The sequence below is a fragment of the Panthera tigris genome, chromosome D2 (assembly GCF_018350195.1).
Source record: "Panthera tigris isolate Pti1 chromosome D2, P.tigris_Pti1_mat1.1, whole genome shotgun sequence".
Classification (NCBI taxonomy): domain Eukaryota; kingdom Metazoa; phylum Chordata; class Mammalia; order Carnivora; family Felidae; genus Panthera; species Panthera tigris.
The window spans coordinates 63,714,327-63,742,267 of NC_056670.1; the positions used below are offsets into that span (position 1 = coordinate 63,714,327).

Sequence of the window (27,941 nt, forward strand, 5' to 3'; positions counted from 1 at the left end):
TGATGAACTCTCAAAAGCATCTTCAATGTTTCCTGATAACAACTACACACATTATAATAAATTCAGTTCATGTAACAGTACAAATGGTTGGAAGATACGATATTGTTCGGCTGACTTCTACAATTAGGTAACTGCCCTCAGAGGGTCTCTGAGTTTGGTAAGTGTGGCAGCCTGCCAATTGGCACTGTCTTTGAACATTCTGTGGCCACTATGAAGTTCCCCAATCATTCTGTGACATATTCCCAAGTGTGGCCCTTAATGTTGATGGAGATATAGGAGAAAGAATTTCACCCAAAAGTGGAGTTAAGTTCCAAGGTGGACTAGGCACACCAAAGGAATTCAGCCTTGAAGGAGAGAAACAAAGAAAATCACCACGTATATAGACATTGATGGTACAGAAATGAACGGGTTGAATCACAGGGCCAAAAGGGGATAGTGATTCCAAATATGGTGTGAGACTGTCTCACCGCCTCCTTAACCCAGGCTCCGCTTCTATCCATGGAGGCTCATGGGACAAATGTCTCATGATAATGCGATTCATTCATTCTGAGGACTTTCATTCACAACATATACTATCTTGGCAGAAGATAGTAAATATATTATCAGGTATGTCACAAGAGGTGGTTACTTCTGCTCTGTCACATTTGATATCATCTCTTAAGTACCCGTTCAATTATCTGCTTTTGTTTTCATTTTTTTCAAGGAATTTACTGGTCACTAAATAATTGTGCTAATCAGCCTATTCTTAACTTGAGACTTCTGGAAACATGCCAGGAGCAAGTTCTACATTTTTTTGGTTGTAGTTTCCATTTTGGTCTCCGTCTACGTGGCTTTCTCTTGACTATTAAAGACTCATTTCTGGCCCTGATCATCATCAACTATTGCAAGGACATAAAAAATTCCTAGCCAAGGCTCCTAATCCCACATTTATTAACGTATTCATTTTATGATATCACACAACATTCTGTCAGGAAACTTTTCTCCCAAATAATAACATTGATTGAGACTTCACTATGGAAACAGCACCATTTTAAGCACTTTCTACATATTCAGTGATTTGACCTTTGTAGCAACTTTGGTGAAAGCAATCTGTACTCTATAAATGATGATACTGAGGCACAAAAGCAGCTAGTTAGTGGTAGAATAGGATTCAAACCCCAGTCTAGTTTCAGAGCCCAAATCCTAGCTTCATCATTTTAATAAAATTTAAGTATCATTTAAATACATGCCAGCTATGGGGCACCTGGGTGGCTCAGTCGGTTAAGCGGCCGACTTCAGCTCAGGTCACGATCTCTCGGTCTGTGAGTTCGAGCCCCGCGTCGGGCTCCGGGCTGATGGCTCAGAGCCTGGAGCCTGCTTCCGATTCTGTGTCTCCCTCTCTCTCTGCCCCTCCCCCGTTCATGCTCTGTCTCTCTCTGTCTCAAAAATAAATAAAACGTTAAAAATAAATAAATAAATAAATAAATAAATAAATAAATACATGCCAGCTCTATCACCAGATACTTACAGCAGAATATCACCTCAAACAAAGTTAAGATTCAAATATAAAGTTTGTGTTAAAATCACTTAATTATCAATTTAAACTTCTGAAATATAAATTGGACTACAATAGATCTTAGTGGGAAGTCTTTGTTTCATTCTTCAGGGACAGTAATTATAGTCACCAACAGGATGGCACCTAGGAGATAAAAAACAGAGGCAAAGATTTCTATTGATGATTGATATTGTGGAATGGCTGCTGTATTTAGTGTCATTAGTGGATTTAATTTTATCTCCAACACTTGCTACCTGTATGATCTCTAAAAGTTTACTTTTCTAATACTCTGTTTCCTCATGGTTCTGGAAACTAATGTTGTGCTGATTATCTACTAAATGCCAGGCTCCCTGCTGGTCCTGTACATGCATTACTTCATTCAATTGTCAGATCTGTTGGGTGTTTAATGTAACCTACATTATCTAGGTTGGGAACCTGAAAGTCAAAGACATTATGTAACTTGACCAAAGACAATAGTTATTCAATAGCATCGTTAGAATTTGAATCTAATTCTACTTTGACTTCAAGATCTCTGGCTGGTACCATGCCAGTTTGGAGAGATAATATATGAGGGCTGCCTCAGAGAATTTTGAGGTTTGAACACTGAAGTATATAGGAAAAGTAACTAATATTATAACTGATACCTACTAATCAACCAAAGAGGGATATCGATTTGACTTTACAAACAGATCTCCAAGTTTTGTATATTGCTTCTTTAAAGCAGAGACTTGGTATATTAATGAATTAATTAAACTTAATTTAAAATCATATTAGTCATATAAACTTTCAGGGGATCTCAATGCCAGAACTTCTAAAGCCTGTTTCACTTGAGGGGTTCAATGTCCACTACACAACTGACCCTAATAAAGCTTTCATCTAGAGCACACTGTTAAGCCCTTTACATAACACTTACCCTTTTCTATTTCAGTACATATGGGCTACAATTTCAACTTCCAGTACATGAATAATGTTGCTATGCATTCCTGGCTATGGCTCCAGAACCTTCTGCCATACTGCAGGCCTGAAGTGTCAGAGAATCAATGATCTTCAGGAGCAGCTCCCAAATCATAACTGATGGAAGGTGTTGTATAAATGGCCCAAGTCTCTCACATCTTGGTTGCGGTAGCCCTAGTCTGTTTCCAAAGTTCCCCAGCTGGATAAATGTCAAGTTGATCATCATGGACACTGGCTTAATAACATGTCCTTTACCCACCTCCCTCCCTTTCCCTAGTAAATTATATGCTCTCTAATCTTCACTCAGGGTCAACCTCTGTGAGACTATAAAATGAGACAGATCCTTTTAGGCAATCCCACTGAGGGAGTTTGAGGATGCCAAATAAAAAGCTCCCTTGTTTCCAGCAGAGTTCTGAACCAACTGAAAGTTGTTATATGAAACTCAATTTAAAAAAAAGTTATGGGGTGCCTGGGTGGCTTGGTCAGTTAAGCGTCCAACTTTAGCTCAGGTCATGATCTCACAGTTCATGAGTTCAAGCCCTGCATCAGGTTCTGTGCTGACAGCCTGGAGCCTGGAGCCTGCTTCAGATTTGTGTCTCCCTCTCTCTCTGCCCCTCCCCCCACTCATGCTCTCTCTCTCTCTCTCTCTCAAAAAGTAATAATAAACATTAAAAAAATTTTAATTAATAAAAGTTGTTATAAGAGAACAAAGGTAGGGACCATAAATATTTTTATTACTGATGAATCTGGTCAATATCTTGCAAACAACTAACCACATCTAACTATACCTGGGCCTCCTAACAATGACCTCCAGGGTAGCCACTTACTCAGTCTCAGGTATCCCTGGACATGGTTTGTCTTGCGTCTCTGTGGTCAGAGGTAACCCTGATAGGAGATATGGCATGGAGAGCAAAAGAGAAAGCACAAAACTTTAGGTATATCATCCGGATAGAGGGAAGAGAAAGGTGTGGGGGAAAACATACCAAGCTTTCTTCAGCCTCACAAGTCAGTGTCTCTGTCTCCTGGGAGGAAAGTGAGTCAAGAGGCAAAGAGAAGTGAGGAGTATACTAACTGCCAACCACCCATATGGAGAGAAACAGGGGAAACCATGTTTCTAAGTATGTGTTCCAAAAGTTTAGAGCCCATCAATATGCAAGACAACACTTTAAACTTTGATGCCAGCATCCCTTTTAAAAAATGCTTGATTAAAATTTTTATCTAATGTCACTCAAAAAACAATTAGATTCAAAGTACAACTTTTCCATTTCCTGTATTTCTTGAACTGCCCTGAGAAAATGATCAAGAATATAGAGAGATTACCTGATCTCTTGTCAGCCTTAGATTCTACAGGTGCCAAGCAAATCAAGTTTTATAATCTCAATACAAATACTAAGCTGGTAACATGTCTCAAAATCTGCCCTTTAAAAAACTGGGCAAACATTATATGTATAAGTTACATTATAATGCAAAATGCCCATCTATGTCTTAAACACTCACCCCAATATTTAAAATTGTTTATTTAAAAAACTTCAGGTAACTGTTATCATTTAAAATAATGTATTCCTGGTATAGCACATAAAAGTTAAGAATAGTTTAATGATGGGCCACCTGGGTGACTCAGTTGCTTAACTGTCCAACTCTTGATTATGGCTTAGGTCATGATCTTATGGTTCATGAGATCGAGCCTGACGTTGGGCTCTGTGCTGACAGGATGCAGCCTGCTTGGGATTCTCTCTCCCTCTCACTCTGCCCCTCTTTCTCTCTCTCTCTCTCAAAATAAATAAATAAACTTAAGAAAAGAGAACAGTTTAATGATGGTTTGTGATTTCATAATTAGCAACTTAGGAAGTTTCGAGATATCTTAAGATGTTGGGTTCAGTGATAAATTAGAGTGGAACAGGAGATTTTAACACTTGTTAAATTAAAAAATTTTAAGTGCATTTAGTAGATCTTCTCCAAAGAGCAAATGACCATTGTCAAATAATTTTAATTTCACTTGACGAGAGAGAACTAATGGTCATCAACGTCTTGCTAAAAGGCACAACATGATTCAGGGATTTCAACACCAGATGTTCTACTGGAAACCACACAGACCCCCCTCACATAACCTCCACCCAGCTTTTGCCCACCAGTAAACCCTTATAGGGTCCCTTTGATCTAAGTCAAAAGTCAGCTGTCCATTGATCCCCAACACAGCCACCAGAGTCTCTTGAAACCACCGTCATCACTGTATATGACAAACTCTATTATATCCACCCTGTACCGTATTTTCAGGTCTCTGATGACAATTACTATGTATTACTCATCACCTGAGTGAAAATTTATTATCAATACTTTTTTTCAATGATCATATAAGCCCCCTAAATATATTCATACAGTTGAGGCATCTAGTTTGAAACACATACCATTAACACTGTCATGTATGAACTATCTTTCCTAAATCAAATACCACAAAATTCTGGGAGTCCTAACTGAATATTTACCCAGGAAAATTTAAATGTAGTATTTTGATTCTCCTGTTTCTTTAGTCAATCAAGAATATAAATAGAATATATGTGTAGAATATAAACGTGTTCTGTCTAAACATGTGATATTCTAAAGTATGTGCCTTTCTCTTTAATCAAAATTGAAGAATTTAGGGCACTTAACACATTTATCAGACATGTGTATCACAAATTTACTGTGATCCTTTCTTTGCAACATTTAATGCAAAGCTTAGGGAATTACCATCCAATTTTTCAGCCTTCTTTTTCTCCACTGTGTTATGATATAATGTTTTATGGTAATTATTATATTATTTAAAGACTATTCCTTTATCTTTTGAAAATTCTAGGCAAAAAGATTATTACCTATTGAATTTTGTATGCGAATTAATACAATAGTATATCCAAGAATACAAAGTCATTGCCAATGTAAATACCACTAATTCAGAATTTAAAATAGCCATGACCAGAGGTCGATTTGTAGTTTATCTTTACAAACGTTATATAATCACACACATAGATATACACGCATACACACACATACACATTCAACAGGATAATTATTGATAAAATTATATTTGAGTAAATATGAGTAATACAAAACCAAATTTTCCCCCTTTGGATTTTTCTAAAACCTGCCCTTTTTTCTAACTACATAAGAGAACATATCTGGGGTAGAAAATTAGGAAATGAAGAAATGTCATCTGTTTTCACCTTGAGACAGATTTGATGGTTGGTATTTTAGTCTATATCACTAACATACATATTTAGCTGAGTTCTTTTCAGCCATCTCTAACATCACAATATATTTTTCCCTTTGATTTCTTGTGTTGCACACTTTTTCAATATGCCATACATTAACCAAGCATCTATATAATTGTTCTCAAGAACTGCAGAGGAATAGAAGGTAAGTTATGGTATTTTAATGTAGTTGACTAGAGAGGATATAAAAACACATAAAGTGGTGTTAAAATAGCAAGAAAGGATGTTATTAACACATTTAATAAACAGGCAATGATCTATAAAGACCAGGGTGCCTGAGAAAGACTTCATGGAGGAGATGACATGAGGTTTCCCTTATTGATTTAATAAATCAATACAATTTTAGAAAATAAACAGTAAAAGTAAAAACCCTTTGTACAATCTTCCCAGAGAAAGGAAAACCAGAACTTGAAGTGAGGGGGTAAAAAAGGCAACTAAAGTTCAATAGTTTAAATAGATGGGAATGAACTGTGAAATCATTTGTACCATTTTTATCGAGACTCTACTATGGAGACAGTGTTGGAGGTTATACAAGATAAAAAAGGACTTTTTCTCTGCCTTCTTGGATCTCACATTTCTATAGAAGAGAAAATGTCTAAGGAAATAGTAATGTCAATGATCATTATGTGGCAGTATAAAAAAGGGCTATGGTCAAAACACCTATAAGTGCCATGAAAATGCCAAGTGGTAAAAGATTTGTTCTGCTCAAGGACTGAAAAGAGAACCACTGGTTAAAGCATTTCAAAAGCTGGTAGATTTTTTTGACATTATTTGTGTGTGTCTCTCATCCATTCACCCATATACCAATAATTGTACCCATAATGTATTAACTGAAATAATATGTTTTTCCAATGGAAAACCATCCTTCTTCTACCTCCATCCCAAGCTTTGACAAATGACCAGTGTCTGGTCAATTAAACACCCTCCATGACATCTAGTTGGAGTAACTGAGTCAGACATGGGCTTGGGATCCAAGCCAATGAAAGGCAGGCGTGGAATTGCTGATTATGCTCAGCTAATGAGACAAAAGCCTCGAGCTGCGAACACCGTCATAAAGTGGAAACCCGCTTAAGAATACAGCCCAAGAGGGGCACCTGGTGGCTCAGTCGGTTAAGCATCCGACTTCAGCTCAGGTCACAATCTCACAGTCTGTGAGTTCAAGCCCCGTGTCAGGCTCTGTGCTGACAGCTCAGAGCCTGGAGCCTGCTTCAGATTCTGTGTCTCCCTCTCTCTGCCCCTCCCCTGCTTATGCTCTTTCTCTGTCTCAAAAATAAATAAAAACATTTAAAAAATTTAAAAAAAAAGAATACAGCCCAAGAGAAGGATAAACTGACAAATGGAGACAAATAGACTAAACTCTAATCACATTACTCAAGGTCTGGAATATAGTTGTGAATAGAACAAACTCCAAACTGGACTTTTCAGTGATGCAATTTTGAGAAGAGAGGGTGTGTGAGGAACTTCCTCTTGCTTAACCCCCTTTGAGTTGGGTGGCCTTCAGTTCAGAGTGGACAATGTTGAGTGTTGAGTGTTATAAGGAATTAATGACGAACAGGTTATTCTCAGTGAGAAGTCAAATACATAGATGTATGTATGTATATATAACAACGTTAGCCTGAGTGAACAAAGAAAGAAATTTTCTGAGACAACCTATCATTTCAAAGTACCGTCACCAGCAACACTTGGCATGGGGTCGTGTATTTTGCTTTAAGATACACCTACCAAGAACCAGAAGCTCTCTATCACTAATTCCGTGAATCATCATCACCAAACGGACACTGTTGTGCTGATAAAAAATGCTCTTAGAGCCCTTCCTTTGTTTGTTTTGTTTCAGACATAGGTGTTTTTTATCTTCTGTGCAATTTTTCTTTTCATTGATGTGCCAGTGGTGTTAGAGACAGATTGGTGTGATTCCATTCATTGGCACCTCCTGAAATGAAGGCTGCCACAAAGTAATTACTGGTGAGAAGGTGCCTGGTTTTAGAGTCATTGCCAGTTCTAACAAAAATAGAAATGAATTTTACTTAATCTGCCTCTCAGGAGGCAATTTGTCTCATCATAGAATCTGGAAGCTACTTTTTTTTTTTTTTTTTTTTTTTTTTAAGGCAACAGGATAAAGACACAGTGAAGATCTGCATGTTTTCAATGAGTGTAGGACTAGAAATTGTTACTGAACTGGAAAATGACTCTAATAATACCAGTAAAAAAAAAAATGAGTGAAGATAATAAAAGGTATTTGTCACTATCAAATGCAATGGTTTTCTTCAACCATTCTCGTTTGTAAATCCCCATTAGGGAGTAAAAAAAGTGCCTTTAGCTACCACCATCATGGGGTTAGTTCAGTGAAACAACTGATTATTTTAAAAGTAACTAGGTCAATGGCCACTGTTAAAGGGACACTAGAGGGGCGCCTGGGTGGCTCAGTCAGTTGAGTGTCGACTTCGGCTCAGGTCATGATCTCGCGGTCCATGCGTTCGAGCCCCGCGTCGGGCTCTGTGCTGACAGCTCAGAGCCTGGAGCCTGCTTCAGATTCTGTGTCTCCCTCTCTCTCTGACCCTCCCCCGTTCATGCTCTGTCTCTCCCTGTCTCGAAAATAAATAAACGTTAAACATTTTTTTAAATAAATAAATAAATAAATAAATAAAGGGACACTAGAAAAAGCCATGACTGTGGTAGATTATGGGGACAATTATTCTCACATTATTCCCTAGGATCTTTCAAAAGGGCTAGAGAATGAAACCAAATTGAGAAGAACTGTAGAAAAGAAATGATTATATCAGCATCAGTTTCATTAACACAATTCAGAAATTGTGCTCACTGTAAATAAGGGCTACCCAAATGCCAAGTACGAATACCCTCTGAATGTATTCCAACAACTGATTACTAACTACTTGTGTAAAACTGATTGTATAGGAATTCATGAGTTCAACTGCTTTCTTGTATGTTTTGCTTTTGTCTTTTTTGGAGGGGAGGTGGAGGTGGGTGGTTGTGGGGTTGTCGCCACATAACAATGGAGGGTTTAGTTTTGCCACCCTAAATAAAAGGTCATGGTGAGGAGGACCATCTGACAGTTAATTTAACCACAGTCTATTGTTAGTATCCCTTAAATTGCGTAGTGGGAAACTATACTTATACCCTTATACCACTATACTATATGCCACTACTACTTGTGGGTATCGGACAAAGGTTAGCAAAAAAAATAAAAATAGATTTTTATAAGTGTAGCTTTCCCAAAGCAGAAGTACACATTTTTTAATGAAGCAGGAAAGTAAAATGAAAAGGGTTGGCCTGGGGATATTTTGAGAAGGAAGCAAAGCCTATACCTTTCTTGAATTACTAAGTGAAATCAGCAGACGTTTGTTTGGAAAAAAATGACAAGTATGTTGTAGTTAGTCTTGAATTATCTGAAAGGAGAAATCAAAATCAACCAGCCAACCAAACAAACAAAAAACACAGAGGGAGCCCTCAAACATTAGGAGATGGTGTATGCATTGAAGAGAGAGCCCACACTTTTCTAGTAGCTTCCCATCCCTTGAACGTACACAATCCCATGTCCGGCCCTTGGTGACTTTGAGGCAGTGACCCACCACGTATGGATCAGTCTTTTGTCATCACACTTCCTAGAAGCTTGAATCAGGAAATGGGCCTGGAATCCACTGGTGGATCAGTGGGCATGTGGGCAAAATGAAAACCTCTCCTCCTTCTGCTCAATTCCAACCCAAAGAGTCACCCATGCCCTCTTCTTTCCCTAACCTTCACCTCACACACATCTCACCTTTCTTTAAAGGTCCTTAACAGATAATCTAACTTTCCTGTTCAAAGTCCTCCCTGCTCCAGAACAAGGAACAAAGCCACATCTTCTCCTACCAGCTTTCCTGACCTGTTTAATTGAACTAACATTCTTCAGCCATTCAAGCTTGAAAAATATGGTGGCCTTTGATGCATGTTTCTCACCCTCCTTTCCTTTCAACTAGTCATTTGCTAAATATTATCAATTCTACTTCTCTGGTGTCTTTCATATACTTTGCCACTATTCACTTCAAGAGCTTCCTAACTCACCTGTTTCCTTGTCAACTTGGCTGCTATACTAGTCTACATCAAACACCTGAAGGAATCTGATTGTGCACATGTTCATCTCAGAAACTTTTCGTGATTCCCAGCTACCCTCAAATGTTACTCTCAACTCCTTCAACCTTCTCTTATCTACATGGTTTCTTACAAGACCTTCATTCAACACTCTTCAACTCTAAGTCCACAGTACCCTAGGAAAAGGTGCAGAGAGCTGTGTGGGCTTTTTGCATACTTTCCCATTTTAAAATTTAATATTTGACTTCTTCACATTTTTGGCATCCATTCGCCTTGAGTAAATAAAAGCAGTATGTCAAATGTATCTACCATGAAATGAGAAAACAAAACAGAACAAAATTAACTAGCTTTCTATGGCACATGGATCTGCTCTGAGAAGTATTATGTAAAACATGCCCCTTAATGCACACAGGTAGAGAAAATCATCTTACCTTGGCATACAGTTAGAATAGATTAGTGATTTGCTAGAGTGAAGTTGGCTTCTTGCACAATCAAGTATGTCCTTTGAATTTCCTTGACTTGACCAAATCTTGAGCCAACAGGAAAGGAAAAGGTGGTAGGATATCTCTGCAGGGAAACTTGCTCATGGTTTCTCACAGTTACCCAATTCATGGAATTGCAGGATTCCCACTTGGTTTTGATTAATTTTCACATTTCCAACTACCTGCAGGATAGCTCTGCTCTGAATACCTCCAACAGAACATGGTCGAAAGAAATCGACCACAAATCGACCACAGCTTCACCACTAATCACCTCCTCCTTGAGACCTCCCGACTTTTGTTAACGACTCCACTGTTTAGAAAACACTGATGTAGACTTTTTATTTCTTGCCATTTAGCCATCCTCTGCTTCGCCATGGCGTTGAACTTATCGAGGCTCTTAAATCTGAGTTCTCCTTTGTACGTCTGATACCATCACTGTGGTTAAAATTCTCACAGCTTCTTAGCTGGAAAGCTTAACTGAGCTCTGGTTTCCTGCCTCCTATTTGAATCTATCCAATGTTCCACGGCTGTACTTCCAGCACTCGGTCTTGCCTAAGCTCAAAACCTCCTATGGTTACTTTGCAAAGGCAGTGGGCCCAAGTTAAACAGTTTGTGGATAGTAATGCACTAGCATGACACTGACAGGCTTGCCCCCACCTCTTTTGCCCTATTTTCAAGCGTTAGCATTTTTGTGCCCTTAACATCAGTACAGAATGTATGATGCAAATACATCTATGATTGTCTTTTAGAGCTATGTTGCACTAGACAAATCAAAAAAAAAAAAAAAAAGATACTTTCTTAAAGGTTAGATAATGGTTTCATATCATTTATGGAACAATAACAATTCCTATACAGTCCCCACCCTTTGTCAGACACTGCTCTAAGAGCTCTACTCTATTAACTCATTTAATCATTACAACAACTCTATGAAATGAGTAGAAGGAAGGAACAATACCACAATTCCCTCCCCCCACAGTCAGATTCATTGTTCTAAATCACAGCTCAAAACATAGCATCACCTCTACAATCCTCAAATATTTCTCTGTTGATTTATAATAGGTTCCACTATGTAACCTGGAAATCTGATTCCTGCACGTTGTGACTCTAAGCTGCAGTAACACTTTCTGTTCCACTAGCACGAGGGCGAATGAAGCCTTCCTCCCTAAACACATCTCCTGCTTCCCCACTTCCCCATCTTTGTCCAACTTCCGTCCACTACTCCTAGACCTGCAAGGTGAAATTACACCCAGCCTTCAGGCACCACGTCTTACTACCAGCTGTTTTCCTGAAGACTTTTTTTTTAATGCTTTTTTGGGAGGGGGGAGGGGCGGGGGCGGGGGACAGAGGATCCAAAGCAGGCTCTGTGATGACAGTAGACAGCCCGATTTGGGGCTCAAACTCATGAACCGTGAGGTCATAACCTGAGCCAAAATGGGATGCTCAACTGAGTGAGCTACCCAGGGGCCCCATTTTCTGAAGATTTTAATTAACACACTTGAATGTGATTCTCCCTCCCTAATACCTAGTATATCGCAGCAAATCTTTTAGCAAGGACCAGTTTACCACGTTCTGAAATAAATTCCTGAAATGTAGCAGTTTATGAATATACATATTTTTCTCCACTGTGGTGGAAATTCAGTGAAGACAAGCCCGTGTCATTTTTATCTTTGTCTTTCCCCACAGGAGAATGAAATAAGTTGATGAATAGAAATGATTAGAACAGCACTTACTATATGGTAAATGCGCAATAAAGTATTATTTGCTAGGGAAACTACTGAATTTTCCTGAGAAATTCAGCAGCACCATGGTCCCTTTGTCACCAGGTAGACCCCAAGACCTGACCTTTACTGCCCACATGCTCATACTGACTACCCTTTGCCCCAGGAGTTTCGTTAAGCATTTCTTTCCAGCTTATCTCTTAACTCAGGCAAAAGGAAAGCAAAACTGCCCCTCGAGGGGATATCAAGTGCCCTGACAAGACCTCCAGCCAGGCCAGACCATCCAGACCACTGGGAGCTTACGGTCTAGGTCACTCCACGGTCCATCTGCAGGGGCGCGAGTCTGCAGGGGCGCGAGTCAGGGCCTAAGCTCAGCCTCCTTTGCATAACATACAGCGTGTGTAGGCATGTTTCCTCAAGGCGCATGCGCCACCTTTTGCTCAGTCACAGTATCAGATGACAAGGCTTTCCTGTCTAAATCTTCACCCTAACCCTGAACAGAAGGAACCCCCCCTTCACCCTTTCTCGGAGTCACAGCTTTGGAAGCCATCCCCTGTGGTCTCCTGTGTGCTGCAAATAAAGTTTTCTTTGTGCGACAACTCCACCTGGAACAGTTTCTGACGCACCAAGGAGCGAACCGAACTCTCCTTGGTTCGGTTACACCCTGACGTCCTAGCCTTATTCCTATTTTAGAAGTGAAGACGCTGTGCCTCACATATGCTGAATGGCATTCTCATTTTTATGCAGCAAATCGTGGCAGTGTAAGCAAGGTTTCGAACCCAGATACTTTTTTACTTTAAAGCTGTCACCAGCTAGACCCCAAGACCTGACCTTTACTACTCACCTGTTTATACTCGCTGACATTTGTCTCACATTTTTCCTTAAGCTTTTCTGTCCAGCTTATCTCTTAACTCAGGCAAAGGACCCTGTGGGGGTAACACCCCATGAAGGAAACCGAAACTACCCCTCAAGCAATAATGACTGCTCACAGGAAGACCAGTTTGAACATAACCCCAGACTCACACCTGCACAGATGGACCCTGGAGTGACCTCTGGAATAAACTGCCTTTACCTCATTGTGATACTAAAATCTCCGCCCAAGGAGGAGCACAAACCTCATTTACATAACAGACAATGTGTGTGTTAGGCACATTTCCTAAAGACGCCTGGCCTTCTGCCCACCTCTACAAACAAGGACAAGGCTCTCCTTTCTAAATATTCACCTTAAGTCTAAATAAAAGGAACTCATTCACCCTTGCTCTCCGAGTTACAGCTTTGGAAATGATTCCCTGTGATCTCTTTATTTGCTGCAAATAAAGTTCACTTTGTGCAACAGCTCACCTAGTGCATCTGTGACTTGCCAAGGAGTCAGGTCACGTTGGTTCGGTTACAAAGCTAATGCTCTCTTTAGTATATTCTGCTGTCTGTCAGCACATCATGATGGATGCCCATTTATTAAATTAATCACTGATTCTGAGGTGAAAATTAGTATTGAATCCAAATCCTTAATCTCAGACCACGTACATTTTAATATTGTTCGTGTTAAAAAGAAAAGCATGGGTCCAAAATGAGTCATTTAGGCCAAATCACCAAACCGGGGCTTAGTACTTAACCTACTCAATAGTTCAACCTCCCCCAGAAAGGCTTGTTCAAGAATTTCCTCATCCACACCAAAGAGGCAGTTTGTCACAGGGGTCCTCTCCAATACCCACCTCAACAGATGAGGTCATCTGCAAGGTAAGAGCCCTGCTCTTTTCCCCCTAAGGGAAAGCAACCCTGTCGGAAACAATCCTTTCTTTTCTTTGGTTAATTATTTCCTTGCCCCACCCTCTTTCCTATAAAAACCTCACATTTTGTACAATTCCTTGGTGCCTCCCTCTGCTTGACAGATGGGATGCTCTTGATTAATGAAATCAATTAATAAAGCCAATTAGATTTTTAAAATCTACTCAGCTGAATTTTAACACTGCCTTTGGTTATTGAAAGAATTATGGAACCTAATAACAATGTGTGTGTGCATGGGAGGAGGCCCCATACCAAGCGATTTTCTGACATAAGCTGGGGGTCCTACAATTCAATTCAATGCTGATACTCTTCGCCCAGAGGCAGCATCAGATTGTATGGGTTATGTGCTCAGCCCCACAAGACCTCCCCTCCCTTCCCACTTTAAATGCCAGTCACGGTCTCAGGTCCTTACCTATGCTTCTGACCCACCAGCTATAGACTGAGGGTCCAACAACCCCTTCCTTGGGGTTGATTAATTTGCTAGAGGGACAGAACTCAGAAGAACATTTTATTTACTAGATCATGGTTTCTTATAAAAGGATGTAAATCAGAAACAGCCAGATGGGAGAGAAGCCTCAGGCTATACGTGGAGAAAAGGCACAGAGCTTCCAGGGGTCCAAGCATGGCACCCCCCAGATCTCATTTTCATGAATCCAGAAGCTCTCCAAATCCCATCCCTTTGGGATTTTATGGAGGCTTCATTACATAGGCACAAGTGATTAAATGTAGGCCATTGGCGACTGATTCAACCTCCAGGCCCTGACTTCTCCCCAGATGTCTGGCATCCTTAGGTACATTCAGAAAGTCACTTCATTTATATAACAAAAAACACCCTCATCATTTAGAAAATTCCAAGTTTCAGGAGCTCTGTGACAGAAATGAGGACAAAGACCAAATATTTCTTATTATAAATCACAATTTCACAGTTGCATATAGTGTTTTACCAGGATACAGCCATACCCCTTTGTTTACATATTGTTTATGGCTGCTGGATGGCAGTTACTTAGTTATTACAGAATTGTGTGGTTGTGATAGGGCCTAAAATATTTCCCATCTGGGCTTTACAGAAAAAAAAAAATGAAAAAGCTGACCTTTGGTCTCCGTCAGTGATTCTCAACTCTGGTGCATATTAGAATCACCTGCTACGGGGTCCTCCTACCTCTAGAGACTCATTACATTACTCTGGGGTGGAAATGTGGGCATTTATGGTTTTTAAAAACCTCTCAGGTGATTCTAATGTGCAGCCACGCATAAGAATCAATGACTAGGAAATGATTTTACAAGCTGATTGTGATAACAATCAAAACCACTGGAGACAAAATTGAAAAATATGACCAAGTCACAATTCAGAATTTTGTAATATGCCTGGTTGGTAAAGATACTGGTATGATTTACTCAGTGATTGCATGGCACTCACAATGTATAAGCACTAATTTTGTGGCTCTGATGATAAAGCCACTGGAAAGCAAAGAGAGGAGCCCCGTAATAAAGTCTGGGATGAGTCTGACACCTACTTGATTTCCCTAAACAAAACTACATTTTATTCCAGAGGATCAGACAAAAGGCAGTTAATTAGAAGATCATTTGTGCCTTGATTAGAAGCCTCACTCTGTGAACAGTACAGAATGCCACTTGTATTAAACACAATTGAAACAAAAGGAACACAACCACAGTACGCTTGTGTTGTCAATTATCTACCTAATCGGCTTATAATTGTAGCTGCTGCTGTCATATGTATCTCATAATAAAGAATAATTCTTTATAAAGAATAGCCCCCCTCCACACACGCATGTAACCTCCAGTTCACATTTATGTAGAAAGGCTTATAAATCATTCAATCACAATTTTTTGGCTGTATGTGTGGTGTGGGGGGGGGGGGCGTGTGTGTGTGTGGGCCTGTGTGTGTGTGTGTGTGTGTGTGTGTGTGAGAGAGAGAGAGAGAGAGAGAGACAGGGAGAGAGGGAGGAAAGAGAGAGACAGAGAGAGAGAGGGAGGAGAGAGTGAGAGAGAGAACAACCTAAGCACTACTAAGATTAAATTCTGTAGCTTGTGCCCTTCTAATTTAATAGAAATGTGGCTGTTATTGTGAACTACAAAAAGAGATCCAAAGAGGAATCAGTGTGTGAAGAGAATTTCTCTAGAGTTTTCATACTCACCCATCTCATAAAAGATGCTTTCATGCAATACTTCCTACAGAGTTTGAGGAGCTCCTACAGACGTAAACTAGTAGGAAGGATATTCAGAGTATGACACAACCAGGGTCCAGAATTTACTATCCAGTGTCATTAGAATGAGTTCTGGTAGCCAGAGAGAAATCGTGTCCAAAGCTCCCACTAGGCGCTACTCACTGTGAAATTATCTGCCGTCTTGCCGTCACTGAGCCTGTGCCCCTAAGATCCTCACAGAGAGTTGAATCCTTTGCCACTGAAAGAGAAGGGATGATAACGGAGACGATAATATTTACAGAAATCATTTCCTTCCCCTTCACTCTTGCCAACCTGTATACAAGGAACTTCTATTGCTCAGAGAGAATGGGGAAAAAGAATCTACCCCTCTTCTCTCTCTCCCCGTTGGCAGAGGGATCATTTATTTGATTGGTGAGACCACTAAAGTTACTACTGCCAATTGTCCTTACTTCTCTCTCAGGCAGGGCTAATATGGTAAATGCTGATTGTGCTGCTTGAATCTCGGGATCTTGCCCTTTCTACGCTTGATAAGGTGGGGGGTTGTCTGTCACCTTCCAGCCAGGTGAGTGTGTGCTCTGCAAATGCAGCCTGCCATCCCACCTGCTTTTTAGGTTTAGAGAGGAGAAAGGATCTGTTAGGAAACCTAAATTCATGTTTCTGCTATGTTGTTGTTGTTGTTGTTTTAATGTTTATTTACTTTTGAGAGGAAGACGGAGACAGAGCACAAGAAGCAGAGGGGCAGAGAGAGAGAGAGAGGGAGACACAGAATCCGAACCAGGCTCCAGGCTCCGAGCTGTCAGCACAGAGCCCGACGTGGGGCTCAGACTCACAAACTGAGAGACTGTGACCTGAACTGAAGTCAGATGCTCAACCAATTGAGCCACCCGGGTGCCCCGTCCTTCTAGTTTTTTAATCAAAATAGGCAGAAATAAAGCTGGCCCACTGATTCAGAATGTGGAGGGGAAAGGCATGTGATGAACTAGTAGCTTCAAATTCACAACAATACTCTTTGACGTATTTATAACTATTCTTCCTATGATTCGGAGCACTCTTCATACTAACCCGATGAGGTCACTGAAATAGGTATTTGTTTCAGATCACTTTTGAACCCTTCTGGCTATCCCTTCTTATTGTGTTTATTCATCTGCTAAAGGATCTACTGCAATTTATTCCTCTCTCTGTCCATCCTTCCACCACACCTCCAACAAATTTGTTTCTTTCTTTTTTTAATGTTTATTTATTTATTTTGAGAGATAGAGCAAGCAACAGAGAGCACACTAGCAGGGGGAGGGACGGAGAGAAAGGGAAAGAGAGAATCCCAAGCAGGCTCAATGCCATCAGTGCAGAGACTGATGCGGGGATTGATCCCATGAACTGATAGATCATGACCTGAGTGGAGATTAAGAGTCAGACACTTAACCGACTGAGCCCCCCAGATGCCCAGCATTTATTTATTTTTGACAACACCCATTGTCCCAAACGTTGGTGTTCCTTCTCCAACAAACTCTACCAAGCAGACTGGTTATTCCTCCTAAGAAGATTTTTCAGTCCCTTAAATAAGCATAAGGAGTCACAAATTGCTGGTAAGAATACACTTAGGTGTAGAGAGGGGAAGAGAGTGAGATTGTCAGTTTCATTCTCTAAATAAGAATTTTTGACCCCTACCATGTGCTAGAGCACTGGAGATACTAATGCAAAACACCTGTGGTCTCTACTTTCAGAGGGATCATATTCTATTGGCTAATTTAGTGGTACAGGGGAGCCTGGTTGGTTCAGTGGGTTAAGCATCAGGCTCTGGCTTCCAGCTCATGATCTGTGGTTAATGAGTTTGAGCCCCACGCTCACAGTGAAGAGCCTGTTGGGATCCTCACTCTCTCTCCCTTTCTCTCTGCCCCTCCCCCACTCGCACTCTCACTCTTTTTCAAAATAAATAAATAAACTATGAAGTTTAGTGGTACATTACCTTGGCCAACCATTGGATCCTCTACAGGCCCCATTTTGTGCCTTTGTTGCCCCATGACTGTGCTGCCCCAGGACAGTACATGTGGTACTGTGGAAAGAAGGAAATGCTGATAATAACACAGCTACAGAAAAGAAAGGCAAGGGCAAAAGCCATTTGGGGAACCATCAACAGGAGTTCTATTTCTTGTACCTTTTCTTCTTTGCCTCATTCTAAGTAAGGACATGAAGGGGATTTTGTGAAATCTGTTCCCCTTCTTCCCCAAATCACAGAACCAGAAAAGTAGCCATCAGATAGAACAAAGCAGCTCTCATCCTCATGGCAACTAAGGATAAAGACAGAAAGAAAAAAAAAATTACAACCTCAAGTAGAAATAGGGTACTATCATTTAATAAACTTTTATTTATTTATGCTTTTAATTTTAATGTTTTTATTTATTTTTGAAGGAGAGAGAGACAGAGACAGAGCATGAGCAGGGGAGGAGCAGAGAGAGAGGGAGACACAGAATTTGAAGCAGGCTCCAGACTCTAAGCTGTCAGCACAGAGCCCAACAGGGGGCTCGAACCCACAAACTGTGAGATCATGACCTGAGCCGAAGCAGGACGCTCAACCGACTGAGCCACCCAGGTGCCCCCATTTAGTAAACTTTTAAAAGCAAAAATTATTTCTCTATTCAACTGTCTTCTGGAAGAATTACCTAAAAATTAAAAAGTAAATAAATAATGAATATGAACAAGACTGAATGTAGTAAATAGCCAGAATTGTTTCAAATTACTGCTGAACATTTTTGTAGAGATGGCCCTGAAGCATCAAAGACTCTTAATGATGCAGCAATCAAATAAATGCAATTTGCACAACACTCTACATTATTATTATTTCAGTAATGAGGAGCACTTCTCAGAGATTGGTTCTACATTAACATACTGGAAGGCAGATGGCCATCATAATTTTAAGAACATCATGAGTTAATCTTGGCCTTGGCTTCCTTCAAACATTACAAATCATGCAACTTTAAAATCTGTCAGTTTGAGTGCAAATTGTATCTTTTATGTTCTTTTTTTTTTTTTAATAAGCTCTAAAATTTTCTTCTTGAGAGGATTCATCAGTCTCTCATGGATTGTGGAGAGAGCAGGGAATCTTGAAGAAGTCAGCTCAGTCTGGATAATTGCAACAAACATTGTAATCTTTACTAACTGACTCATAAACGTTAATCTGATTTTTGAAATGAACTAGAAGACAGCCATCAAATTAGGTAGGTCCACAGTTGGTTGGCATGTTAACAATATATTAGTGCAATTTTTTAAATTTCTGGTGGTTGTTTCCTTTTACATATGTTTCCTTCTATAACTTTGATCATGACATTCTCCTTACGGTTTTTAAAAATCAAGTCTGAAATCACCAATGGTCCTCCTCTAAGAGCACACAAAAAGGTAGAAACATCTGTTTTGAAATACTAATGCTGCTGTTTCTCAGCTGAATGTCTTTGGAAAAGTTATATAGCTTCTCTGAAGATTTCTTGTCTGTAAAATAGGAATAATAGTACCTACCTTCAAGGTTAGCATCAAGAATAAAGAAATTTTACAATATTCTCACTTCTGCAAGGCAACCCACATGAACCTAATCTCCACATATATTCATTCATTCATATAGTCAGCATTTTCCCAATTATTCTGCTCTGATATATGTATCAGTTCTCATGCAAAAAAAAAAAAAAATAATTTTGCTCAAAGGTATTTGAACCCTGAGAAAAATGCTAAAAACCAAATTATTCATGGTTCTCCTGCTGAGTTCAGGTTTTAGACTTGAGATGTGAGTTTTGGCACTGGCGTGGGAATGGTTAATGGCTGCCAACAAATGCTGCTGGCCTCTAAATATATTATCGTTTGCCCGTGTGAATTATCTCCTCATGTTTTCTGAGAGAACAGTGCTTACCTGAAATGCTGCAGTATCATAAAATCATTCTTCAATAATACATTCTGGGTGAAGGGGGGATATATCAGTCAGACAAGATTCTCAGGCCACAAGATTTAAGTAATCAAGTCAAGTAATCAATGGGTTTTATAGCTCATAATGGACAAATTCATCTTTCACTTAAATAACCTGAGTAGCTAAAAGCTTTTGGTAATTTTCTCATTATAAAATTCAGTTGTTTAAAGACAAACTGTTTTTCTAAAATCGACCAGGCATATTCTGTAAATCACAGTTCTGGCACCTTGCTCTTACAACCCCCTATAAATACCTTCCTTTCTGAAGTAGATTTCGGATTCATAGAATATTCATTTGTGTGCCTGGACACTCCATCAAACAAAAAAAAATTCTGCATGATTAAACAGAATATATTATTCTGCCTCTGTATTTGCATAATAAATCAGACCTACACTGTGGGTCACTGAGTGCTAGTTACAGCATCTAACAAGTTGTACCTTCAACCTAGCTCTCAATTTTTAAATGAAAATAATTTTAAAGGAATACAAAGTTTCCATAATTATTGAATTGCAAATGGGTATTCAAGAATATGTGAGCTATTTTAATATGAACATTGCAGCTATGTGATGCCAAAGCAAATAATTCTGTCCATTGTACAGATCAGGGTTTGACCTATCATACAATGGCTCATACACCTACTTTTGCGATTGAATACTGTGTCAGGGTATCACAGATATAAAATTCTTTCATAGTCCAGGCTCAAGTATCAACAATGGGATGTCTTTGCTTATATCACTCTGTGTTCTCCCTATTGCCTGTTTAGGTAAAAAGATATTAACCATAATATCCTCAATGGAGGGATATACAAAGATAACTGGACTCAAGTCATAAAACACCCAACCATTAAATGTTTAAATTGTTAAAATATTAAAATTGAAAGTAACAATGATCCAAAACAGATCCCTGGGGTCCCCCGGGTGGCTCAATAGGTTAAGCAGCTGACTCTTGATCTCGGGCTCACATCATGATCTCATGATTGGTGGGATAGAGCCCTGCATTGGTTGGGCTCTGCACTGACAAGTGGAGCCTGCTTGGGATTTTTGCTTTCCCTCTCTGCTCCTAATCTGCTTACATGCATTTGCACTCTCTCTCAAAATAAACATTAAAACAAAACAAAACAGATTCTCATTCTGTTCATAATTAGCTATATAAATGCCTTATATATGAAAAAATGTTATTCAGAGTCTCTGTGATGATATGACAATTGAATTTTTATTTGTGTTTTTTTTTTACATGTGGATACTTGTAAACAATGGAAAAATATATTGAATGTAAAATACACAAACTAATAACAGTGCACATATATATTAGAGTGGATGTTTCCAAGCAGGAAGCTAAATTATATTCTCTCAATGTTTTAGATTTATCTGATCATGTCTGAAGATGGGTGAGGCAGGCCCTCCAGAAGACTGTTGATATAATGGATCCAGTAACCTTCTGAGAAATATCTTATCTCAAGAGAAAAGAGAGTTGAGCAGTACTAAATTGGTCCAAGAACGATAAATTAATGCCAAAGAGCAAGAGTGGTCTTGAGGAGAGAAGAGTATTGATCATTTATAATCCAATCTTCATGAATTTATGTCTGACAGTTGAGTAGATTGGCTATTTTTTTTTTTAAATCAGTAAAACAAAAGAACTGTCTTAGTGAACTCTGTAAAAACATAGAGGAAATGAAGTAGTTCTACTTTGTACCTGGGAAACAGAATAAATCAAAAGTAGGGGAATGAACTACCATCTCTCTAGGTCTTATGTATGTGAATATGAAATATGAAAGTTCGTGTGAGCAAAGATATAGACCAGAGAAAGAAGGAAATAACATAGAATATCCATAGCCTCAACAGAAGACAATGGAATAGAGCAGAAACAAACAAACAAACAAAAACAAAAACAAAAAAGGCATATAAGATGCCCCCTGGAGAGTGTGATAACTATTTGGGTTGAACTACATGTTTGTAACTTTTCGCCCTCTGATTTTATCATATATGAACAGTGCAGGAAAAAAGAATAGAAAAGGCACAAATTATAGCAAAAATAATTCACTTTTGACCTTACCAAATCAGGAAGAATTAGAGGAAAATGGAGTTCTTGCAGGTGGACACAACCAACAATAACCACAACAAAATTCTACTACTGTTATTGTGATCTTCTGTTTACTCTTAACTGGGATAATCTTGTTAATTTCCTATGTTCCCATTAGAATACTGTAGTTTCCCTAAGTAAAATACTCCTTGTGTTACAGAACCTGGTCTGGACCACCTGGCAGAAGAACCAAGCAGCACTTGGAGCTCTCGGAAGGCAGGAAGTTTATTTTACTTTGGTGGGCTCAGAAGAGATCACTCTCCAGAGGTCTGAATCCCATAAGCAGAGGGAACAGTTTATAGTCTGTTACTTCTGCATTCACATTAGAGCAGCGAGCGGAGTGGGAAGAAAAGCCTGGAAGGGGAGTCTTTGGTTGGGGGCTGGAATTTTCCTATCAGTCCTGTTGGCCATCTTATAACAGATTTTTCTCTATCATTCCCCTCTTTGATGTCCCATAGACAGATCTAGGCTGTATTAGAGGGCATCATCTTCATTTATTATGGGCTCGTCCTTTCCCTTAGTTCCCTGGCTTTGGTTGTGACCACTCCTGACTACTTTACAAAGTAACAGCATTGTTCTCCAAGGAAGATGTTGGTGTCCCCTTTACTGGCAACAAAAGTGCCTGTCTGTTTGGAGGGCAACTCCTGCCAGGGAACTTATTTGACTCTGTAGGGACACTAGGGAGTCGGCCACTCGTTAGTCCCACAGAAGAGCCTATGCCCCTTATGCCAGTCCCTATCCCTGTGGCTATCCCTGCCCCTGGGAGGACAGGTAGCAACACCCCTCATTTAGCCTGGGCCTTAAGGCTGAAGGTTAATCTAAGCACCAACTTTTATCTTGAGAATGATTTAATCTCTTTTTCCTGAAGCTTGAGGCACATACATCAGTGAAAACACTTTCCCAAAATGGCATTAGTAACCTTCTCACTGGCAGGCAAACCAGCAGACCGATAGAGGTTTACACCACATTTAAGCTTTTCAACCCCTCAGATTCTTCCACTGAAGACACCCTGCTCTTACAAATGGGGCCCAGATCAGAGGCAATCAATACCAACAAAACATCCTATCCATAAGAGGAAGGGGAGTGTGAGCAGGAACCTCTCGCTGTTTCCCCAGCTTTCTGGGGCAACCTCTGCCAATCCGATGGCAAGGAGTAAGGACAGTCTATTCATTTCATCGGACCAGTGATTCCTCAAGCTTCTGCCATGGGTAGACCAGCCAGCTTCCAGCGTGTGGCTGGAGCAGGGCTGAGATTGGATTTGGGCAGTCTTTCAATTCTGGGGCTCCTCAGGATTGGCCCTCTTGATTCTGGAGTGGTGGACCCATTGAGTGATACTTGTGACCTTGAGGGCAGTAGGGGTGGTCGGAATAACAGTATGAGGCCCAGTCCACCGGGTTTGAGAGGGTCTTTTTTCCAGTCTTTGACCTAGACCGAGTCCCCTGGTGAGAAGGGGCATACAGGGGATCCTAAAGAGATTGGGGCCCTCTCAATGGTATATCGTTGTGTTCTCTTATTCCCTTATCCCCTATTTGGTGCAGGTTCCCTGGGAGGCTTCCTAGACATGGAGGGGGCCTCCCATATATTAGTTTAAAATGGGAGAAACCTTGAGTTCCTGATGTGTAACGGACACGCAGGAGGGCCAGGGGCAACAGGTTCGGCCATGGGAGGTCTGTTTCCTGACATAACTTGGCTAAGGTTCCCTTGAGTATGCAATTCATCTGCTCTACTTCCCCTGAGCTTTGAGGCTGGTTTGTATAATGTCAGCCAGGAACATAGGCCTGTTATCCCTGTGGATTGTGGCTGGCAAGCAGAACCGGGGACAAGGGACAATTTCTTCTTTGAAGTCCTGGTGGGGGTCTCAGTGCAGATAAGGGAGGGAGCTATGTCTACCTCCTTATTAGCTGCTATCTTGGCTGCTTTGTCTGCTAGACAATTTCCTCATGCTATAGGGTCGTCCCGCTCCTGGTGCCCTTTGCAGCGTAGAACTGTAACTTCTTTTGGACACCAGAAGGCCTCGAGGAGCATTAGTATTTTCTCCTTGTTCCTGTTGGTCTCTACCGCGGTGAGGAGGCCCCTCTCTTTGTGGATTGCCCCACGTATGTGTATGGTAGCAAAGGCGTACCGGGAGTTGTTGACGAGCTTGTCTTTACTAGAGCTGAGTGCTCGGATGAAGACATGTCCCTGCATACCGTCACTTGAATGCCCTCTGTGATGAAACTGCTACCATCACTGAATAAAGTGAGGTCTGGGTTCTGTAGGGCCTGGTCAAGCAGTTCTGGGCAGCTTGTGAATACCTTATCTGTCACCGCAGAGCAGTCATGATCTGATGTCCTTCAGAAGGTAGGAAAGTTGCAGGGGTTCAGTGTCCATACTGTTTTAAGAGTGACCCGTGGATTCTCACAGAGGATTCCTGGTACTGTGTTAGCTGAGAGTTAGAGAGGCATGAGAGACACAACAGCATGAGGAACCTTGACATTTAGTTCTTGTCAGGGTGAGTTTATCTGCCTCCTTAATGAGCAGAACTGTGGCTGCTAGCTAGTGCCCTAAGGCACAGTGGCCATCCTGCCACCATCAGGTCCAGCCTCTACAACAGGTATGCTGTTGCCATGGCCAAGGGCCAACAGTCTGTGTGAGAACCCTGAGGATGACCTTTACCTTCTCATGCACAGAGATTAAAAGGCTTTTTTATATTTGGCAGGCCAAGGGCTGGTGTCTGCCCCAAGGCGGACTTTATCTCTAGGAATGTGGCTTCAGCCTCCTCTTTCCAGACAGGGGGTTCTCGATCCGGCCCTACCAAGAGATTATAGAGGGGTATTGCCAGTGCTGAGAATCTGGGAATCTGGATTCGGCAGAATCCCACAGCCCCTAGGAATTTTCGTAGCCCCTTCTTAGTTTGGCGCTGGGGTAGGGAGGTCTCTGGCCCTAGAGCTCATTTTCCTTGGGTAAGGAGGAAGCCTAAGTATCGGACTTGCTCTTGGCAGATCTGTGCCTTTTTTCATGAGACCCGATACTCTGAGTCTGACAGGAGTTGGTGGAGGGCCCTTCTGCCCTCCCTCTGCACAATTCTCTCAGGTATTGCTGGCAAGGAGGAGGCCATGCACATACTGGAGAAGGGTGCAGTGTGTGGCCTCCCTTGGAAAGCCAGCAGTCTCCAGCCAGTGCCTCCCCAAAAAGGGTGAGGTGAGTTTTAAAACCCCTGTGGGAGGCACGTCCAACTCAGTTGCATCTGATGCCCTGTGTCTGGTTCAGTCCATTCAAAGGCAAACAAGGGTTGGATCCGTGGGGGGAGGGGGGCGCCAAGAGAAGGCAGAAGAAGGCATCCTTTAAGTCTAGGCAGGTAAACCATCTGGAAGAGCCTGGAATCTGGGTGAGGAGGGTGTACAGGTTCGGGACCACCAGGTGCAAGGAGCTTGAACTGGTCGGTACTTTCCTACCGGCTTCTTTACTGGCAAAAGCAGCGTGTTCCAGGGTGATTGGCACTCAACCAGCATGCCTGCTTCTTTGAGTCTGGTCAGGTGTTCTTGGATGCCTGCCCTTGTCTCTTGTGGGAGGGGGTATTGCTGCTGTCTCTGCGGTTGAGCCCCTGGGATTAACTCTACAATGACTGGGGCCTGGTTGCGGGCAAGTCCGGTGGGGGTGGGGAGGGTTGTCCTCGGCCCATACAGTGGGAAAGGCAGTCCTGAATTCGGGCGGGCCGCTTGGTTGGGCTTGGGTGCAGAATAGCCTCCCTTTGGGTCCAATTGGAGGCTGGTGCGTCCCATTGGCTCAAAGGTTATTTGGGCCCCCAGTTTTGAGAGTATATCCTGGCCGAGGAGAGGGATAGAGCACTCAAGTAGGTAGAGGAATTTATGCCGTACCGTGTGGCCCCCAAATTCACATAAAAGTCATAGTTTGGCCCCCTACTTTTATTTTGACATGGGTTCATGGGGGCCAAGAAGTAGTGAGCCTGGTCCCCCTCAATATGAATCTATTCCTGCTAGGCCTATGAGGTCTTTTTTTCAGGGTTCTTGTGCATATCAGCTGGGTTTCTGGGACTTTCCCCAGTTGGAATATTTATTCTTTTAATGTCCTTTCTCCTTGTAGTAGGAGATCCCTTGCTAAAGAGGTTTGGGGCCTCCCCATATTTGACGGCTGGACCTTCCCTGTCCTTTTGTCGTGTCTCTCTTCTGCCTTGGATCAAACAGGGTATAAGCCTCGCAGAGACCCTCAAAAGAATCCCCGGGATTCCCCTTGCTGCAGGGCATATTCATGGGCTTCTTAGCCCCTGCTCAGATGCCCTGGAGGACAGCTTCTTGGTACCAGCAGGTGTGGACCAGCATCTGGAGGATGCCTGAATCAGGCTGAGGGCAGAATGTGGCCACTGATCTGGGGGGGAGAGAGGATCTGCTGAGTCCGGAGGTGGTGGGGAGACTGAAGGTGGCGGAGTATTAAGATACCGGGGGGTTCATATAGCGGGGTAAGACTGGTTCTTCCTCTGGATCACCAGCAAGAATTTGTGGAGGTCAGGACTTCCGTTGACCTTCCTTGGGCCACTTTGTCGAGGCGACTAAGACACTAGCGTGTCCCTGTTTGTTGCAGGTAAGTCGCACCCAAGGGGGAAGGGTTTGTGCAATCTCTAACCAGGAGTCGATATAAGGGAACTGATCAGGATAACCTGGGTCTCTGTCAACAACATGCCAGATGCGGTGCACCATTGGGATACCTAAGGTTCCCTCCGAAGGCCATCCTACACCAAAAGTAGGCCATTCCAACTCGCATAGGGTCCTTACTTGCCGGGTGTCATCTTAATTCCATAGTCTCCCAAAAACCCCTTCTTTGCTCTGTCCTGACCCTGCAATGTTCCGTGGGATGGAGTCAAAAGGACAGACAGACCGGTAGGGGTGACCCCTCTAATGAGGAGACCAGTCAGATACCCGTCTGTTCGTGTCCCAAAGGAACCTAGATGACACTTAGCCATAGCGGTCTCAGCTTTGTGACTTACCACCGGAAACTATTCCAATGCCGCCATAGACTGTATGCCATTCACCACAGAATCACAGACAGGCCCACTCAGACTCCATGGGCTTCTGGGGACCTTAAGGGTGCCCGCCCATGGAGCTACAGAATCGAACCTGGCAGGCAAGCCAGACCCAGTCGCATATTCACTCACATACACACCAGAGGTTATGACATTCCCTCCCACGGAATTTCTACCTGTGAGACCTCTCAAGTCTCCAGGGAGTGATCAGGTCCCCCTTCCGCCCCTATGGGTGGGCCAGACTGAACTGGGGCCCCAGGCCTTACCTGTATCCGACGTCAGGTCCAGATCCTCCACGGCCAAGTCTCCTCCAGTCCAGTGGGAATGGCAGACAGACTGGGGCCGGCCTGAGGCCCCCGAAAGGGAGACTGCCAAAATTCAGGCAGGGCGCGCCTTCTCCGTTGCGATTCGTCGTTCCGTCACCGCGTCGTCCTTTTCCCCAAACCGGTGGCAACAATGGGCCAGCACGGTTTCCCGGTCAGGAAACCAAATGTTACGGAACCTGGTCTGGATCACCTGGCAGAAGAGCCAAGCGGCACTCGGAGATCTTGGAAGGCAAGATTATTTCACACTGGCAGGTCAGAGGAGATCACTCTCCAGAGGTCTGAGCCCAGGCATAAGCAGAGGGATCAATTTATAGTCCGTCACTTCCGCATTCCGTATTGGTAGTCATTTGGCGCATGCGGGGAGTGGGATGGGAAGAAGAACCCGGAAGGGGAGTCTTCGAGTGGGGACTGGAATTCCCCTGTCAGTCCTGCTGGCCATCTTGTAACAGATTTTTCCCTATCAATTGTACTCACTGACTCATTCCTTGAATAAACCATTTTGCACGAATTTCTTAGAAGTCAGCTTTTCCTGTCATGTCTATATTTGCAAATATAGGCAATGGCATCCCTAGAAGCATGGGTC

At 41.9% G+C, this 27,941-nt stretch overlaps 1 long non-coding RNA gene across 1 annotated transcript; it reads right to left on the reverse strand.

The window, feature by feature from the left end:
• Positions 1–1,592: 1,592 nt before the first annotated feature.
• On the reverse strand, positions 1,593–27,642 carry LOC122232022. The gene is made up of 4 exons (XR_006209341.1): positions 27,299–27,642; positions 16,153–16,228; positions 3,316–3,373; positions 1,593–1,678 (listed from the first exon to the last, which is right to left on the reverse strand). It is a non-coding gene; the product is annotated as an uncharacterized LOC122232022 (long non-coding RNA).
• Positions 27,643–27,941: the final 299 nt, after the last annotated feature.